Source organism: Pezoporus occidentalis, unplaced genomic scaffold (genome assembly GCF_034315485.1).
Source record: "Pezoporus occidentalis ecotype Australia unplaced genomic scaffold, CSIRO_AGI_Poc_V1 ctg73, whole genome shotgun sequence".
Classification (NCBI taxonomy): domain Eukaryota; kingdom Metazoa; phylum Chordata; class Aves; order Psittaciformes; family Psittacidae; genus Pezoporus; species Pezoporus occidentalis.
The window spans coordinates 2,708,575-2,728,509 of record NW_026916082.1 but is presented as its reverse complement, the minus strand read 5'-3'; the positions used below and the strand labels follow the sequence as shown (position 1 = coordinate 2,728,509).

Sequence of the window (19,935 nt, the reverse complement as noted above, 5' to 3'; positions counted from 1 at the left end):
AGGGGGAACTGAGCTGCAAATCATCCTTTCTTATTCCAAAGTGTGTGAGTATTTCATACTGAGGCAAAGCAATTTTATTTATGCTTACGAAAGGGATGGAGGGTGGGAGGAAGGACAGCACCTTCAAGTGTCTTCATTTTGGCCGTTGCAAGGCACTCTGCACCTGATCACTTCCTCACCTCACGACTTCTCCATTCCACAGGGCTCCTTCCAGCTGCCATTGGGTCCCCACTGGCTCCCTTTCCCCATCTCCAGCCTCTGAGACAGCCAAGCCTGGTTTTGTCTGCAAATCAAGAAAAAAAGGAGTAGGCTTTTACACAGTTTTCACTGAAGTTCTCTTGCTATCTTTCATGGCAACTTGATGAAGGATACGGTTCAAAAATATTCAGTGCATAAATAGGGATCTCAAATCATGTTACACTTTGAAATGACACCTAACACCCTCTGAAAGTTAAATGGATCAGCAGGAATTTTGGTGAAATTTTAAACATTTGACAGGCCAGCCCTAAGTATTACTCTCTTTATTTATGTGGGAAAATGATTCATTTACGGAATCTTGAAGTCTGCAAACATCTTACTGTAGAGCAAACTTTGCTATTCCTTCCTCTGTGCCATTGGTGGTTGTAATTGTGCAGCACCTTAGCAGGTGGCAAATTCATATGCCCGGAAAAAATAAGATAGAAATGAAGACTAATTCATGGTGTCACTAAAGGAAACAGCCCCAGAAACAGCTTGCTAGAGGACGACTGCCATGGACTCTCAGCCTATGTCGTACATATTTCAGATCCATCAATATTTTCCTTTACAGAGGCACCAGCGTGGGAGTACTGAAAGAAAGAGGAAATAAACAGGCTGTGTTAGTTTGTCTGGCTTCCTGGAAAGTGATAAATTGCTCAAATGCTGCTGGGGCCTTTGCTGAACACACAGCCCTGGGGAACCAGCTCAGCCTGTCTCACTGATAGACAGTCTCTCCGTGGGTAGCAGAACAACACTGACACCTATGAGCAAGGTGCCTCAAACTCTTAGGTGTTTTTTTTACTTTATTTTTTATATAATTATGGAGTATTTTATGAGTCTTTTAGTTTTATGTGTTTAAGGTACAATGACCACTTACGTTTTTTACAGCTTTTTCCCAAAACCATGAGCATTATTAAGTCTATACTTTGTAAAAGAGTGAATCACATGAAACTCACATGGCTCCTGGAGGTGACATCTTATCAAAATCACTGAGTGGTTCTGAGATTCATTAGTATTATGATCTTTGACAGGATCAGTCTCCATAAACATACCAGTAAGTATAAGGACAGGTCTACGGTCAAGCAGACTGAACAAGTGACTTGGGCTTGAGCTTGCAGAGGGTTATAAAACAGTTACTGCCTACTCAAAGTTGTGAGTCCTGTGGAAGCTGGGCTGATGGTTGACAGTTGGGCATGAGGCTGCCGTGAGAAAAACTAGTAATTGCCTATGGGTGAATCAGCTCCCAGCTGTGGAGAGCAGCTGACCTTAGCCAGCAGGTCCTCTCCTGAACCCTTCTGAGAAACATCTTCTCTTCTGCTTCTGCTGCTCATTGAAAGCAAACGTCTCTCCCTTTGTTACTTTCTTTTTGCTAATTTGAAGTTCATTTTGGTGTATGTAGAGGAAAGTCTTGTTCCACAACATGAGGTAGATTGAAGATGTGCAGAATAAGTATAGGGGTTTTGTCCTGCTCATCCTAAAAGGAAAACAGAAAAGCTAATAAATCTGTAAAGGAGAGAAGTGGTACTAGTGGGTGTATTTCTGTCAGTATTATGTTGCATGGAGGCTAAAACCGTTTCTATGAGAAATCTTCAGTGCTTTCCTCTTGTAGCAAACAAGCAAAGTGACAGCCTGTGAAACACAAGGTACTGTTTGCTTTAATTAGGGTTTATCTCCCATTATACCTTAGTTGAGAACAAGATGGCATGGGCAGAGATGCAGAGGGTTTCCTCATGTATCTAAAATGAGATTTGTGGTTTTCTTTTTGCTTGCTCTTCCTCACAGATTTTGGATCTATTAAATAGATTCACAAGGCGCTATTAGTGCTCTGCTCTGTGGGCATCTACGAATCCTGCAGCTGCTCCACTAGCTGTACGTTGTCTTTCTCCCAGTTAATCTAAGCTGTGCAGACAAGCCATATCAATCAAACCATGCTCTTAAATTGAGCTGCTTCCAGCCACATGGAAAAGGTAAGGTATCACCATCTTCCTGTAGTAATCAAACCTCCCTTCTAAGGCACAGAGAATAAAACCAAAACCTTTCTGTCTCTTTGCTTGCAAGTCAGCATTTGTTTTCTCAGTTTGGCTACAGCCCAGGCCCTGCTGTCAGTTGAGCTGGCCATGAATCGCGGTTCACACCATCCAACGTGTGGCCCTCTTCTCACATAGGATAACAAGCTGAGGTGAAGACAGCAAGCACCCAAGGGCAGCAGCAGCCTGAGGTGGCTCCTGCTGTGACAGCAAAGGTGAGGGTGTTCCCTTCCATGTCCCCAGCACATGGATGAGTCTCTCTGATATGATCTACACTTCTCGTTACCCAGGGGAAAGGATGGGGTGTGAAACCTGATGGCATCATCCACTCCATGAAATGGTAGCATGGCGATATCCAGGAGCAGGTCAGGCTCCTTGATGGCTGACTGCCACCCAATGCTGCCTTCCCAGACCATCTGTACAAATAGTGGTCATCTGCTTTACCAAGTCACCCCAACACTCGGTTAGGGGGCTTGACTGCTTCAAGAGTGCTCTCCAGACTGTTCAGGACTGCTCCTCCAGTGACACCTGTCTGGGTGTCACTGGAGGGGCAAAAAGACAGGTTTTAGGATGCATTTTTACAGTGCTTCAGAAATGGAAATGGAGGTATCCTCTCTGCATCTAATCCCCTGCATTACCACTTATATCCTCCACAATATCACTTGGTTAGAAAGCTCAGTTCTGTTGCAAACAGGATCTGAAAATAACCCATGTTTTACATTATTTACTTTCTTTTCATTAGAGTTGACCAGAGCATCCTGCTATTTTGACATGCAAACCTATCACCTGCCTTTTAAATTTACCACTCTCCCTGCCCACAAATGCATCTGGCAATTACAAAATCAAGAAAATATACACATACACTTTCTGTTAATTTAATTTTTAATAACATTTTCTGCTCTGATTTTATTTTGTAAGTCTCTATTTACTTTTAATTTGGCATCTGACCAATTGAAATAATGTTCTATTTATGCTTTTCAGCAAATGGTTTTGGCTTTGAATTCTGAGCATTTCATTCATGGCTATTTGTTCTGGTATTTAGCAGCTTGCCTGCTTTGTAACTTCTGAAGGAGAATATTACAAATGTGTGGACATTTATTAGCTCTTGGACTTAAAAAAAAAAAAAATCAAATGAGAGACACATTTTAATATTCAGTTTTTCATTTATCTGAACAGATGGCTTATGAGGGTGCATTGTGGCTGATATACTGAGGAGAATATTTCCTTTACATGATGATCTTCAGGACAGTCTATGTCTGTGTGTGTTTCTTTACATGTTTGTGCGTCTTCAAGATCCGTCACGTCACATATGAGCCTGATACTGGCACAGACATGTCTACCCAGTCTCCTTCTCTAAGTAAATGATGTGATATCCAGCAAGGAAGTTGCAACTGTACACTGAAGAAATTCACAAAAAGCAATAAATGGGAGCATAGAGCAAAAATTACTCAGTGAGATTGCCTGTTCTGAAACTAGATAGACATGTAGGTCCCCTCGGACCTTGGATTATATGTATGTGGGAAACCCAGCACCCTGCTAATTGTGAAACATGCTTTTGTGTAAAAGTGTCTTCATTAACCCCTGGAGCAAGAAAGGAATCAACATGCAGGAAAAGTGTTAGAACTAAAATGTTAGGCCTGAAATATCAGAACTAAAGCTTCCTCTTTTACTCATCTTCAGAAGCATCTTATTCTGATAACATTGCCCCTCAACGTAGGAGAGCTGCAGCTGTAACTCTACTTGAGTAGAGGTTTAGAACTTCCAGAAAGATTTTGGAAAAAGGTACTTGTGAAAAAGTGAAAAAAAAAAAACAAAACAGAAATAAGGACTTCTGAAATTTCATTTGAAAGATTGTTTTGATTTACCACACAAACAGCATGACTCGCTGTGGTGATGATATAAACATATCTTTGCTGTCTTTTAGCTTAACGTCAGAATTGGTCAGTGCTTGTTAATCACATCCTCTCTTTAGACCTGGTGGTGATTTTACTTGGTGTAATTTATAATTTAATGTTTTAAAATCCTCATCCAAGTTTACATGCAAAATTCCTCACTTTAAATCCTTAATTGTCATGTCCTACTGATGAGTGAAGTTGATTACATTGTGTCCTGTGATCTTTAAAAAACAGTTACACTCTCCCTTGTTGTCAAGAGCATTTGACAGTGTTAAGAACTATTATTATAGTCCTCTCTTACTTTTTTGGATTAACTAAACCTCATTCCTATTGCCTTTCCTCATAGGTCATGTTTCCTCTTTCCTTTGGACTTTCTCCATTTTGTCTAAATAGCTGTTAATGTAGGATGTCTAAATTATAACCTACTGCAAGGCCTCATGAGGGCATTCAAATAATTGCATTGTAAGTCTTGCAAATTTCACAGCAGAAAAAAAAAAGGGTCCAGTGAAGGTTACTGACTACAGAGAGACCACCTTCCCTGAGCTTCACGTTTGTGGCAGCCAAAAGCCCGTTTGGAAAGCAGTCCACCATTTTAAAAGCAGTGTGCTACTGAATTCCATTAATCTTGTGGCCTTCAAAGATCCTCAGAGCCTGATCTGCAACCTGGCTGCACAGCCAGCTCCTCCTCACTGCACTTCACTGAGTCTGGCTTTTGTTTTCTCACTGGGACATCTTGCATGTATCTGTCCTGAGTTTAATCTGCTTAATTATAGTCCAGCTCCCTCCTATTTAAACATCATCTACCAAATGCAAAAAAAAATTAGCTGTTTCTTTCCGCAGGGCAATTGTTCCTCTCTCACACATTTGACGTATCTTTTTAAACCTCAGTTGTGCACACAGTGAAGGTCCTAAAAAACAGAGCTTTTCCAACAGGGTCAGTAAATATGCTGTGCAATTAAGATGTGTAAAACAAAGATCTACAGGTCTGGCCATCTGTTTTGACTTGTCTGGCTAGGACAATTGCCCCACAACAAGCCTATGTTTAATGCTTGCATGTGGTCTCTGGTTTGTCAATGCTCATGCCCATCTGTTTGGAGGGCATGGTGCCCATTACATGTTGCTGAGGAACTTGGCATCACTTTGGGCATGGAGAGGCTTGTGCAGGCAGTCCACACAGGCTTGCTGGGTTGCATCTGTTCTTCTGGATTTCCCACTGATGTGTTTTCTGGCTGTGCCAGCACAGCTGCTGCATATCTAATGTTTATCCTCATGCCTTCTAAAAGGCCTGTGCCAAGGAAATCCAACGAGGAACAGGGAGAGACTTGGAAAGCAAGACAGGAGTTTGTGGCAACTGGCTTTCTTGGGCTCTGCTACAGGGAGCTCAGTTGAGTGATTTAAACCCAGAAGCACCCTCCCTAAAAACTCTGCTGCTGTACCAGGCTTGATAGAAGGGTTTGGTGTTGGTAAAGAAGACAGAAGAGGATTCAGAGCTGTCACCCCACAGAGGGAACCTTGTCACTGTGGCAGAGACCCACATAGTCCTGTTTGCTTTATACCTAGAAAGCATGTTCCAAGGGCTTTTCTGCAGATCCAGGCTCTACACTAAGAAAGTTCACTATGAGATTGATCTTTCACGCCTAGATATCACCTGAGTTAGTGCTGGTATATGTGAAAATGTAAGAATGATCATAAGAGATCAGAAAACAGGGCCATCAGACCCAGTATCTTTTCTTTATCCCCATTCCTAGTTGTGAATAAGAACAGTGAATGCTGGATACTGCTGGCCAGAAAGTCCTACCTTCCACTTACCAGCAGCACAGGCATTCCCTGAGCCAGAAGGAATCTTCATATTCTATAGCTCTCAAAGGATTTCTACATGTGAATTCGTACAGTTGCTTTTGAACCTGGGTCGGTCTGAATAACCAGCTTTCCATGGCAAGGAGTCCCATCACTGAATTACATGGTGCCTGAAGAATGACTGCCGCCTACTAATATCCAAGACGGCAGAAAGAATACCTATTTATTCACTTTGTACCTCAGCATCCTTTACATGCCTAAACACCCTACTTGATTCCCAGGGTGCTGGGAGCTTGGCAGTGCCTTAAATATACAGATGCCACAACTCAGAACAGCTTCAGTCCACAAAGGTTATTGCTCTTGCTTGACCTACACCTTGTATGTCCTTGGCTACACAGTGATTCAGCTTTAGAAGGAAGAAGAGCAAAGCTGCTTCCTTCTCTCTGGCCTCAATATCTGTTAACCCAGTGATCAAGCCCAGTTTAGGAAAAATGTGAGTTCAAATTCAGGCAGGGTGAGGGGGAGCTAATGACTCATGTCTTGCAGTTCCTGGGCAGGTCCCTAAGCCATCTGTTGGAAAGTCGGTGACTTTTCTCACTGTTTTCCCCCAGAAAGAGCTGTAAAAGTTGCTTTCCTTCTGCAGTCAACATAAGAGTCTGAAGCTTAACATTATCAACAACTCAGTTAAATGAAAGAATCTCGCCCTGTGCCATAATTAAACTAATAACTGTAGTGATTGATTACTTATATGTCAGTGTTGTTTTGCAGCCCCAGCTGTGCAGCCAGGGAGACAAAAACTTACAAGCACAGAATAAGAAGGCAAAGATCGGTATTAAAAGTTTATAATCACTACTGGTTTTGCTTCCAGAACTTGAAGTTTCCATCTTCAGCTACAGAGCCTTTTCCTGGAGGTTGCTTGTGAGTGTGTTATGAGACATTCCTTGTTCTTGCACCGTAACCCTATAAGAATTGAAGTATTTGCAGAAAATCATACAGGCTAGACAAACTCAGAAATTCACCCCAAATTTGTCTCAAGTTTGAGTCTTGTTATTGTTGTGTCTGCTTGTACCAGAGGAAGCTGCATTAAGTAGAAAAAATAATTTAATTAAGTCATTGCTGATAAAGGAGAGATAGCAAGATAAAAGACTGTTTAGATATGAGATCTTATTAGACACCCTGTTACAGTCCACAGCCTATCTAGGCCAGAGAGGATGTGCATAAACACATGCATAAAAATTACAGCATTTTGACAATCTAGTTATGCTATTTCTCCAAGTAACATGCATTGTCTTAGCTGAAGGTCTCTCTGACTCAGGCATCTGGTGTAGACTTATCACGAAAATTGGATTTGGCCTCAAAGCTGTAGTAACACCTGAAAACTTTGATAAAGATGGTAGAATTTGAAGAAGAGGTGCTGTGGCCACAAGAATGAGAAAGGAAGCTTGTTGAATAGCTGTCACTTTTTTTTAATGGCCTCCTTTGAATGTCTTTGGAGCTGGGAAGCTCAGTCTCTGCTTCTACAGAAGCTTTTATATCCATTTCTTATTTAAGTGCTTGTTTGAGGTGGAAATTGACAATCTTGGAGGCTGCTGCTGCTAAAAACTCTGAGCAACCTTAAAAAAATTGAGGTTTAGGGTAGAGGAGAAGATAAAACTGAGATGCGTGGGGGACACAACATTCTGAAACACAGTCCCAGTGTAGAGGTTTCAAATGCCAGCATCATTTGAATAGTACAAAGACCTTTTCTCTGGAAGACTGCACAGTTCAGTACTGCTGACTCTGTCTTTAGTAAACTTCTACCCAGCATCCTGCCTAGTCAGAGGATAGCTTCGTCACTTAGACGTTTATTTTGTACTTCATTTCCCACCTTCTTTGCTTTTCTTCCTTTTGTCACATCTTCTTGATTTAACAAAAACTGTACATTGAGCCAAGATTGACAAAGAAAGTTTTAAAAGAACCAAACCTTGCAAGCAATAAACATGGGTAGCTCCAAAACAGTCTGAGCAAAAAAGGTCTATTTGGAGTTTGTGTGTTTGGTTTTTAAGTTAGGGTAAATATTTTCCATTAAATCCTTGCTTGGGAATGTTCTGCAGCAGGGATTTCAAATGTATTTTTAACTCTCATAAATTTATGTGATGAATGTATTCATGGAAAGCTGAAAATAAAGTGGAGAAGCAGATGAAAAACCTTGCACTCAAGCTTCTGGGTGACAGATTTAGGTACAGTTCTGACAAACTTCCCATGTCACATTAGGCAAAGCAGTAAAGCTGTTTTGTGCCTCAGACTTGGACTTTGGACTTTAAAACACTGTTTTGTAAGAAAAAGTCAGAATGAAACTGTGGTACAGCTCAAAGAAGTTGATGTTCATTTAAAAGTGTACCAAGAAGAGGAGGTATTCCAGGAAGGTGATTTGCAGAATTCCTCAGTGGTCTAAAATTTTTGTCCTGAAATGTTATATTCAAGATCATTCAAGTCTCTCTGACCCATATGGGAAGAGTGATGGAAACTTCTCCATCTCTCATAAGCTTCATAGCTTAACAGTCAGAATTCATGGAAGCCTCTTCCACATCCAGAGGAAATATTTCCTAATGTATTAGATTCACCTCTTCCCATCGCAGTCCTTCCCACAACTCAAATCTGTTGTCCTAGTTCTACTTCTCGTCCTCCCAAGGGAAGGACTCTGGAAGGGTACGAATGAAACATGTAGGTCCTGTAGAATGATTAAGGGTCTGCAGCATCTCACATACGAGGAAAGGCTGAGGGAGCTGGGCCAGTTCAGCCGAGAGCAGGGAAGGCTCAGACACGATCTGATCAATGTGTAGAAAAAACATCTGAAGGGAAGATGTCAAGAGGATGGGGCCAGACTTTGCAACAGTGCAAGGCAATAGGACAAGACGCAAAGAGCAGAAATGAAAACACAGGAAGTTTCACTTAGACATGAGGAAGAACTTCTTTACTGTGAGGCTGACTGAGCATTGGTATAGGTTGCCCAGTGAGTTTTCCTTCCCTGCAGATATTCAAGAGCTGTCTGGACATAATCCTGAGTAACGTGTTCTAGGTGACCATGCTTAAACAGGGAAGTTGGACTAGATGACCTCCAGTGGTCCCTTCCAGCCCTTCTGCAATGCTGCAGTTAAGAGGACAGTACATATGAAGGTTGCATACTTATTTCACAGTCCCTGTTCCATTCCAGAGTGAGTAAAATAATGATGAGAGTTTGTTTTTAACTGGATTGTATTCAGTATTTATGGACATTCACTGACACAGTAAGCAAAATGCCATTTGTAGTGCTAATCACCTGATAATTAGCCCGTACTGCTCCAAAGCATAGCTGAAAGTGCAAAGAGACCTTGTTTAATCAGAGTCCCCTGCCAAGCTTCCTGATGTACTTCCTCTCACATCCCCTTCCCTTAAAACCCATTGCTGATTGGGTTGTAGAATGTCAGGCCTGCTTGTCCTTCCAGCACTTTGCACTAAGTGCAATCAGCCTGCAAGATTCGCGTCTGAGCTACAAAATCAGGGCCCTGGAACCTCACCTCTCCATATTTTTTTATCCATTATAAATTGGCAGAAAAATGTTTAATTTCTTGAGCGATACATTTCCAGCAAATATACTGGCTGTCCCACCATCTGCTTCAAATTCTGCTCATACTAAATTCTGAATGAAGAGGTGAAATAAAATAGCTTTACATAGAAATCTAAGAGAAAAGTCACCTCACCATTCATTCTGTTCATTGACACTGATCTGGGCTGTGGGATGGAGTAAGGATGGATCTGTCATATTGCAGCACAGCCTTTCCTTCCCCTGCTTTAACCTGTCGGCAGCACTATTGCATCTGGCCCTGGACCAAACCCTAACATATGTGACAGATTTTTTTAGAAGCTTCTGGGACATATCAAAGGCAGCAAAAAGGCAGATGAAAGACAGAGGAGGAAGGGAAGAGGAATAGGTGAACTATAGTGCCATGGGAAAGCTCAGGAATAGGACTATGTGGAGTACGTAGGAAAGGATGGAACAGATGACAAAGAGCAGATGGAGCTGGAAGGCAGGGATTTGAATCCCAGACTTTACTCTCTCTGTGGCCTTTGGCAAGCCACATAGTTAGGTGATGCTAGAGTTGTCAGATATATCAGCTATTCTGCACAGGGATGGTTGGGATTATATTACCCAAATTAGTCACTAACGCTGAGTCGCAGACCCCCACTTAGTCTTACGTGAGTGGCACTGGAGTGAGTACAGCACAGCCCTGCCTGGAAACAGCATGAATGCAGAGGTGTAGGGATGGCAGAGAAAAACAGGGAGGAGGGAGTTCAGAGGTGGTGCTGTAAGACTCTCATGAAACATTTAATCTCTTTGTTTTCTCTTTTATTATCAGTATTATTCTTCCCAAATGGGTTAATGACAAAATAAATTAAAAAGGATGAGGTGCTCTGAGAGTAGAGTCATTATCAAAATCAAACTTTGCTTGTTTAAAATACTGTGTAACAGCTGTGAAAGTTTCCCTCACCCTTGCTTACATCCAGCATAGATTTATTGGCAGTTCTCTTTTCATTGTGGAAGCTATATTCAATTTTACTAGCAACAATGTATTGTGATTTGAGCGAATTGAATTTTCTTTTCCATTCAAAAATGATTAGGTGTGCAATGTAGAACTGAATAATAAGCAGCCTTCATAAATATTTTGCCTGTGGTTAGACAGCATCTTGTGCCTTCATCACTGCTGTACACAGAATGTATCATTCTAGGGACTCAATAAGGTTGAGCCAAATGGTCACTCCTGCTTAATTATGCCAGATTCTATACAAACATTGTAACATTAGAATAGAATTCCTACTCAGATCCTAAATATGGGATCCTAAGGAGAAAAATCTCACTCTTCCCGTTAGAAAAATAAATGAAAATCAGGTAATGCAAATGAGGTTGGTTTCATTTTCCCATTATACAGTTCTGTACCTAGGTTATGGTTCTACTTTTAAGGGGAAAGTCTGCAGGTTAGGTTGTTAGAGCTAGGGAGCAGGGATGATCTGAACCTCATCAAACTCAATGAGACTCTTTCTATCTGCCTTCAAAACATGTTTGAACATTTGTTTTCAAGAAGGGTCTAGTTTCCAAAGAAACAGTGTTTCTCAGGGTCAAGGCAATGTGTCCAGTATTGCAGTCCTCAGCATCATGTTACTTTCAAAATGCACAGCTAAACAGATGAGCGGTAGCAGAGCTGGTAAAATACCCAGTCTCTAGACCCCAGAATTTCCACCCCCCACAACACTCACACACACATCATCACAGCATTGCTTAACCTTTTGCTTCCTCCTGCTGTCAAACTTACGAGAGGGAAAACAGCATTAAAGTCAGAGAAGACTGGAAAGGAAAGGAGGCTGCTCAGTTTATTACTCTTGATTAGCAGAAAATTATTCTCCTAACATTTACTTTCCCTTCATTTATGTAAGAGTGATTACATGCAAATAGCACTTAAAAACATCAGGGTTTTAATAATAGTTTTATTTACCATTGTAATTGCTTCTGTAGCATCTCTGAAGTCTGAAACACACCTCTCCTGACACAAAATCAAATGAGCAGCCTTGCATCTTTCTCTCTTTCAAGTACACTCTCTAAAACAGTACAAAGAAAGATGAAAGAATGTCTTAGTTACTGTGTGGTCCAATCTCAAAGTCTGTACCCATATTCTCATCTGGTAAAGCCTAAAGACACATTTTAATTTCCTATTCCCTCAGAAGCTTCTCAAGCAAACCTGTTTACTTAGCTAACCTGTTGATCCACTTGTCCCTTGTACTTGGCTTTCCACAATCACATCTAAATTCTAGAAGTTCTCACTGCTGCGATTGTTGAGTCGGGGTGTCATCGAAGTGTAAGGGCTTTTGCTCAGCCATACTCCCATGAAGGAACACCAGTGGTAGCATGGTGAAATTATCACTTGGCTGTTCATTGCTAAATGTTCTGTGAGCATTTTTCCTCCCCTCCTTTACCTCTAATTTGAATATTACTGAAAAATCCCCCATCAAAGAATACACTCTTACTTTCAGCTCCAGGTGGTGGTTTCTGTCTTACAAAATCCATGTCTGGGGCAAAGAGTGAGAGTCTGTTTCAAAAGAGGGGAATGAAGCATCTGTCCTCAGAGCACATTATTTGCATTCGGTGTTGTTCTGTCCTTGCCTTTCTTATGTTTCTTTCATAATTGCTGCTTATGCCACTTCCTTCTACATCTAAGAGCTAATCCAGGCTAAATTGTTCAGTAACAGAGCAGCCATACTTTTCCAGAAGTACTGTATATCCATGAAGATTTCCCAGGATATCTATCAGTACAGATTCACTCTGTTTCTTTCCAATAAAATCTAGCACCGGTGGGAGCTCCAACAGCATCATCTCAAAGTGAACATGACCTTCTGGTGAAGGAACTCGAGCAACCTTCCTCATTTGGGATTAGAGCACGGTTTATGCCTCATTACTCTGCATAAATTTGCTACACGGGTTTCTGCAGGCATGCATATTTGGGCAACTTCACAATATATAGAGATATTAATAAATAACTGCTTCCTTTAAGTAGAACCATGGTGCTGGGGAGTGGGAGTAAGGAAAGTATCTGATTTGCTGCATTCTTAGTAAGAGGCGCTTAAAAAAGAAAATAAAAGGCTTTTCTCAGCAAACCTTTAGGTCTCTGAGGAGTTACAAGGAGTAGATTTGTTAAAACCAGAATTGCCAATTTTGCACATTTTCTTCTGGAATACCATCACATTTTTAAACAAACTTTATTAGAATTCATATCCAGTTATGAAGCTGTACAGGGCTCCCTTAACAAGTATATTCTGGCTGGAGGCAATAAATCTGTCTTTGTCACTAATGATGTTTGTATTATTTTAACACTGTTGATACTGGGGATTTGCATGGAGGGCTGCAAGCAATCATAGTTCAATTTCAGCTCACCTGCCCTCCACCCTGAATAGAAAGTTTCCCGTGTGGATGTCAGGAGCACAGTGGGGTATACCAGATTTGTTCAAGGACTTCAGCCACATAGTCTGGTAGCCAGAAAACCCCATTCCAACTCCAGTGACCTTTATGTATTTGATGTGGAGGGGAAAAGTCCTCTGCAACAGCATTTAGCAATAATCTGCAACTTTGTCATGTGCTGAGTGTGGTATCTTGTCGGGAAGTTTTGTGAAATGGTCATTTGATAGTTGTTTTCAGAACGAGACTCTCATAGTTTCATATGTGAAAGAATCCTGCACGTGGGCCAGTTCCAAGCCACTTAAGTGCTGGGAAATTTGTGTCCAAGATGCAGTTCTACTGAATCTCTTAAACATACTTAAGTTTTATATATCATACACTATATATTAATTATCATCTATTATGCATTATATACTGATTATATATCATGCATTGTATATTGTATATTATAATACATAAGAGCATATGTCTACTTAGAGTGATAATGGCTGCTGCAACGTGCTGTATCTTTTCATTCTGCCTTGTGATGCTACTATGCCTACCTACCAGATGTGTTCCCTCAAACACAGATTAGCTATATCTTTTTTACTTGGAGGTTTGAAAGAGAGACAACCTTTCTAAGGTTGTGTATCTCTCTTTAGGAGATTTGTGTTTTGCAGAAAAGTGTCTTTTGGATTTGCTTTGAAACAGTTACATTAAATGCAGTGATATGATTGTGCTGTGGAAAGGGACTGACCCTCCTTGCCCTGGTTTATTGGGGCAGAAAGTTGAAGGGGAATCCCTTGGTGAGTGGAGAGGTTAAGAGTAAATTCTAGAAGATGGAGGAAGAGGGTGCGAGGAGATTTCCTGCACCTGTGATGCTCTTTCCAGCACTGGGTGAGAAATTCTTTTGTCACAGTGGAGAGCCTATTCCTTTGAACAGACTTGGGCATATAACTCTGCACCAGTTATTACTAGGCAGAAAAGTCAATCGAGAGACTACTCAAATGAGATTGACCTCACCCCAAACCTCTAAAGGTTATGCAACTAAGAACAACCTTTTGTCTAAACCCTACATAATGGCCCAAGTTGAATAATTTCACTGGTTTGTGCTAAGGCATCACTTGACTTTGAGAAAGTGCTGAACTCTTGGCAAGAAGACCTGACTACTAACTCTTCTCTCAAGCTGCTCATGATGCTTCTGCAATATTGAGGCAATAGCTGGAAGAAGCAAAGAAATTTTTCTTCAAACAAAAAGTTATTTCATCCTCTTAATAGTGACATTTTGACTTTGGGATTATCTCAAAAACCAATCACTTTACTATGAGATTTGTACAGGGAGTTTTGGAGAAACTAGCATTTAAAAATACTAGGAAGGAGAGAAAATTGGTTTATAATGAGGGGAGGCGGAATAGAAATATATGGTTCATATTTTATTACCAAACTTAACCTTTTGAGTAATAATTTTTATGTACAATTATGGGATGCTCTTTTTGAGTGAATAATGTGATTATCTAAGATTGTTTTTCAGAATTACAGGATAGATTTATTGATAACCTAATTATGAAATTAACAAATTATGCAGACATGTATAAAACATCATATTTTACATGATTTTGGCATCAAATCCAATATTTCATTAAGGCTTATAGTCATCAGGAGTTTTAGATCACTGACTTTATTGCTATGTAGAGTTTCAAGCTGGGCCCCCAGTACTGGGAAAAGTCACCAAGGAAACTTAGGCCATGGGGGATGATCCTTCTAAATAACAAAATTTTAATAATTTTTTAATAATTTTTAAAGTAATGAACATCAGTTCTTTACTGTTGGCATGTGAACATTGTAGCACTGTTTTTATACTTTTTTTCCTCTAGGGCAGAAAAACTCCCTCTATATTTTAAGCTGGAAACTAAGATCAATTTGTTTTTTGAAGCAAGCAGCTAGCACTTGTACTGAAACCTCAGAGAAGATGGACTGACTGCAGTCATAAGCATGGGTTGTACAGCTGCTTTTTCTGCCACTGCTGCTTTAAGTGATGGCATTTGGTGATTTTAGTTCTCCCTTTTTGGCAAATCATTAGAAACATGTTGTTTTTTCTCCAAGCATTTCCCTTAAAAAAACTGGATTGGAAAGTTCAGACAGACACAGAATTTCTAGAGAAGATTCTCTCCTAAACTGATCCCAGGTCTCCTATTTCTAACATGGGTGTTCCTGATGAGCTACTCTACAATAAGAGGAGCACCCATGAGTCCCTATGATTACTTCTGCTATTTTATGCAGTGCTTCAAGTGACTACTAGGTTTAGAACTTACATGTGAGATTTAGCTAAGGCTACAGGCAGATGATATTAATGAGCAAAGTGGCAAACACAGCAATTTACTGATGATACTAGGTAGGCCCCAGATGGGGACTTTCAGAGTTGTCAAAGTTGATTAAGCAGTAATATCCTTTTGTGGGTACCAGAGTTGCATAAATTCACATCAGACCTCTGCCACATTTCCTCACATCTGAAATCAGGGACAAGAGGCTTCTGACTTCCAGAGAAGGTACACAGGATATTTAGGATGCTGTCATGCTTACATAGCTATCCTCGGTTTCCTTCCATGACATAGGAGTAAGAGGATGGCACACATTTCTGTGCTCCATTTTACAATCCCAGCTCTCTCTCTTGTGATGGCTTGAACAACAGGTGAAGATCAGTTTATGTACCACACTGAATTGTGAACTATAGTGATAGACACTCCTGGCCTAAGAATAGGGGTAGAAGCTGAAGGCTATTTGCATAATTTTTTTTTTCTTAGTCTTTGAAATCCATTGACTTCTTTGGGAGCAAGCTCAACACCTTCCTCTTCCTAACCTAGGTTGTTAGACCTACCACAGAATTTAAGGTCTTCTCTTATTCTCCAGCCCTAAAGAGTTAAGCACTGTGACCTGAGTGAGAAGAGCTCTGTTTATGACCCTCCACAGAAAGTAGGCATAATTCAGTTTTATTCTGGTTATAAAAGCTGCTTTATTTGATAAGCAGATAAGACATTCTGTCAGGAAATGGTTCTCAGCAGACACAAGTCTGCCAGGTTCAGAGAGTGGGTTGGATGCCTACTTGCACTTGATACCCTAAAGAAATGAGAGGGCTGTATCCCACCTGCTGTTGCCAGACTTTGGAGCCCAAGAACCATAACAAATGGTGCACAAGGAAAAAATATCACAGTGAAATAGAGAGGAGAAGAAAACTACCCACAGTAAATGAGAAAAAAAATAAAGGTTAATCTTCCTTGGCATATATTACTTAACTTTCTTGATTGTTTTTTTTTTAGAGTGTAAATTTAACAATATTACCCAGGAATAGATTGAGCGTTTGAGAGAAAAGTCCACAGCTTTTGGCTCTAACAGACTACTAACTGGGGTCTGTAGCAATTAATTAAATTGTTCCTAATTAAACTTTTTCATGCTGGAATAATGAAACAGTCCATAATTCTGCCATATTTGCTGTAAAAATATGAAGTATTCCCTTTGCATTTGTAAGTATTCCTAATTGTTATTTTTAATCAAAGGTCCTCCTGAACTTAAATCGTTCCATAAGTTTGGTGTGGCTAAAACACAAAAATTCCAGGTATTACTTGCAGGCAAGGTGATAATGTGATTAACTTTGCCATCTGGAGCCCTTCTTCAATACCATCACCTCTTCACAGACCAAATACTCAGATAACCATTTAGTTTAATCCTGAGTCAAGTCAGTGAACTCAGGATTAGAGTCCCCAGCCTGTGCGGTCAGTTCAGCAGAATGAACAAGAAACACCTTTTGACAGACAGTGACCCAAACTGTCACCCCATGACATGGTTTGTGTGTCCCCTTCCTGGCTTTGCCCAATGACTTACTTGCATGAAGACAGGTTCATTGAAATGTCACCAATATAACAGTCAGGGTTTTGTTGTAAGTAGTAGCGAGACCTCCAGCAAGATCAGACCGGACTTATGTAGAAAGAAAATCCCTTTAAAAAAGTCTTAGAGAGCATATCCTTTCTTCTTGATTTCTTTGAACAGCACAAACTATATTTTTCCTTCCCATATCAGGCCAGAGAGAATCAAAGACTCAAGGAAGTGATCTCTCTCTGTTGTAATGACTGAATTTGTCCCAAATAGAGCTACAAGGCCCTGTGTGACTCATCTGAGCCTGTGTACCTCCTAATGAAACCATCCACAACCCAGATGGCAAATTCAGCGTCCAAGAGACTCACAGACTGAACTTCATTTGTCCCTAATGCTTTTTGAATAATATTATATGATTTTTTCAGAGTGCTACTGTATTGGGTACTCTCCAGATGTGTCAAATGAAAAAATGGTCATTCATTTTGCAACTTGAAAGGAAGGATCACTGAATCATTACTTTTATGCAAAGACAGAAGACTGCAACTGTAGATGCAAGGGGTAACAGGTTAAAACTTAAACAGGGGAAGTTTAGATTGGCTATAAGGAAGAAGCTCTTTACCGTGAGGGTGGTGAGGCACTGGAATGGGTTGCCCAGGGAGGCTGTGAATGCTCCATCCCTGGCAGTGCTCAAGGCCAGGTTGGACGAAGCCTTGGGTGACATGGTTTAGTGTGAGGTGTCCCTGCCCATGGCAGGGGGGTTGGAACTGGATGATCTTAAGGTCCTTTCCAACCCTAACTATTCTGTGATTCTACGATGCAAGCTTCAGTGTGAAACCTATTTGTAGGGTTCTTCGTGGGCCTTCACTTATCAGTATTATGGGACTTGTGATGGAAAAACTGAATTGCTTCAATTGGCTTGGCATGACAACATAAAAGAATTTAGTATACACATAGTTAATTTCTCCTCTGTTTCAATATGTTGTTTTTTTTTATTCTGTGTTTTTAAAATATGTGTACACCCCCACATCTCTTAATAGCTGTCACTCGTAACTCGCACTTTATTTGAAAAGTAAATAAAATAAAAATACTTTACTTTAAAAGAAAGTATCTGAGTAGTTATTTTTCTTTTAAGAGACACAAATGTAAAAATTATTTACATGTTTTCAGTCAATTGGCTCTCAAAAAAAAAAAAAAGAAATTGTTCTGGAGAGTTTAGTCTTTAATCACTTTACCATTTTTTAATGAGGCAGCAATATTTCAGCTGACAGCCTTCTAGTCTAACCAGTAGGGAAGCTGTAACAGTTGCCTAAATCAAAGGGCAACCATCAAAGAGCAGGGAAAGGTATTCATGGCAATTAAGCTTGCCTCTCCAAACAAAGCTTACTAAAAAGGTCCAGAGCTTAGCTTTCAGTAACTGCCAGGAATCACTTTCCTGGCCAGAGCCTACAGCGCTGTCTAGAATTGTATTCTACTAACACATCCAGCCCCAAGCCTGGGCAAGCATCCCTGGACACTACATGATGTAAAGGATATTATGAAGTTCTCCAGGACATGCCTCTGATGCTTATCCCATTCTCAGCAGGATCAGATTGGCTACACTAGCGGGATCTATCAGTGTCCTAGAGTGCCTTCTACTAGAGCCTCCCCAAACCCTCTCTTTAGAAGAGGTAACAGTGGCATTGCAGGTGGTCTTACCAGGCACAGGTGGTTTTGGCATCAGGATTGTGAGCGATTACAAGATATAATTAGCTTTGCTTATAGCAGAAAACCTCTGAAGATTTTAGCAGAGGCATGACTGATCCACCAGAGATGGTCTTGCAGATGTGAAGCTCCTGTGAAAGGTTTGCCTGCACTGGGCTCTGCCAGGGAAACCTGACTACAGTCCATCCTGCTCCCACAGGCTATCTGAAGTTCCAGTCTGCCTCTCATGGAGTTTTTGTGGCTGTCTGAAATCACCTCTTGCTTTTCCAAATCACCTCTCCTCTTGCTCTCAAGAACTCCTGGCAATGGGGGTCATTGGGCTCCTCCAGTTTACAAGGGCAGTCCATTAAATAGGTGAGAATTGAGAGCTCTCTATTCCCAGGACAGTGAGTTTCTTTTGATTGCATGTTCTGGTACACACACACAAAATTGCTGAATTAATATCTTTGATACTGCCTGCTGCATTCTTAGTGGGTAATTTCACAGTGTGCCAGCAAAGGAGATTCAACTGGTTTATATTTACCTTTCCTATCTAAAAGCTGAATATGCTGCAGCAACAAGCAATGTATCAAAATGTCAAATTTACATTCAAGCTCTGAAATTCTCAGTTTCCAAAACAAAAGGCAATAGCATGAAAAAAAGGTGATGTCCTACAGTCCATCACTGCAGTGTAGCCAAAACTAGGTATGAAATGCTTCCTTCTCCAAGACATAAAATCATTACAGACTATTAATTACATTATGATTAGCTGAGACATCTTAACTGTAAATCATTGTAGCTTAAATACAGGCTACAAAGAATTAATTGGCAGCCTGCCAGTTCAGGGAAATGAATTTTAGCACTGGAGATAATATCCATGCTAAGGTGCTGTGAAAGAATCTGAGAGCAGTGTGTAGAGTAAGACACTGGGTATTTACATTGGATACCTATAGGCTCAGTTTCTCATGACTCCTATGGTCTCTTGTGACAGATGGCATTGAGGAAAAAGTCCATCTGACTCTTCTTCCTGGTGCTTGCCCCATAACATCACTGCTAAGCATTGCAACTTCGTGTTGCAGGATAGCCACAGCCACCAGGCAGGCTCTCTGTCCTGTATGAAAGGGTACATTTGGAACTATATTAAGGTGTAAGGAACACTCAGGGTCCTGCTGCAGCCCTCCTCCAACTTACCTCAAAGCCTGTGTCTGCAACCAAACACTGGATTTAAGTGAATTCAGAGAAATTAAGACTTTAGAGATTTGGCCACAGTCTCTGGATCCATCCAGATGAGTCAAAAATGGTTCCTTAAGGCAGGTACTTAGATGCACACATGGTCAATATTAGTAAATCAACACCATTGTAAAAAACTTTTAACAAACTGCCTTTAGAATTTATAATCAGGATATCAGCCCTGTGGGTAAAGGTGTCCAGAGATATAACCTTTCAAATATGAGAAAAATAGAGACTGCTGCAAACCTGATATCTAAAATGA

General features: G+C 40.6%; 1 long non-coding RNA gene across 1 annotated transcript in view; it reads left to right on the top strand.

The window, feature by feature from the left end:
* The first annotated feature begins 1,555 nt into the window (after positions 1-1,555).
* LOC134155121 (uncharacterized) overlaps positions 1,556-19,935 on the top strand; it is a 52,244-nt gene continuing 33,864 nt past the window's right edge. The window contains exons 1-2 of the long non-coding RNA XR_009961434.1: positions 1,556-2,204; positions 2,326-2,479. This is a non-coding gene — a long non-coding RNA (uncharacterized LOC134155121). The remainder of the gene's footprint in view (positions 2,205-2,325; positions 2,480-19,935) is intronic.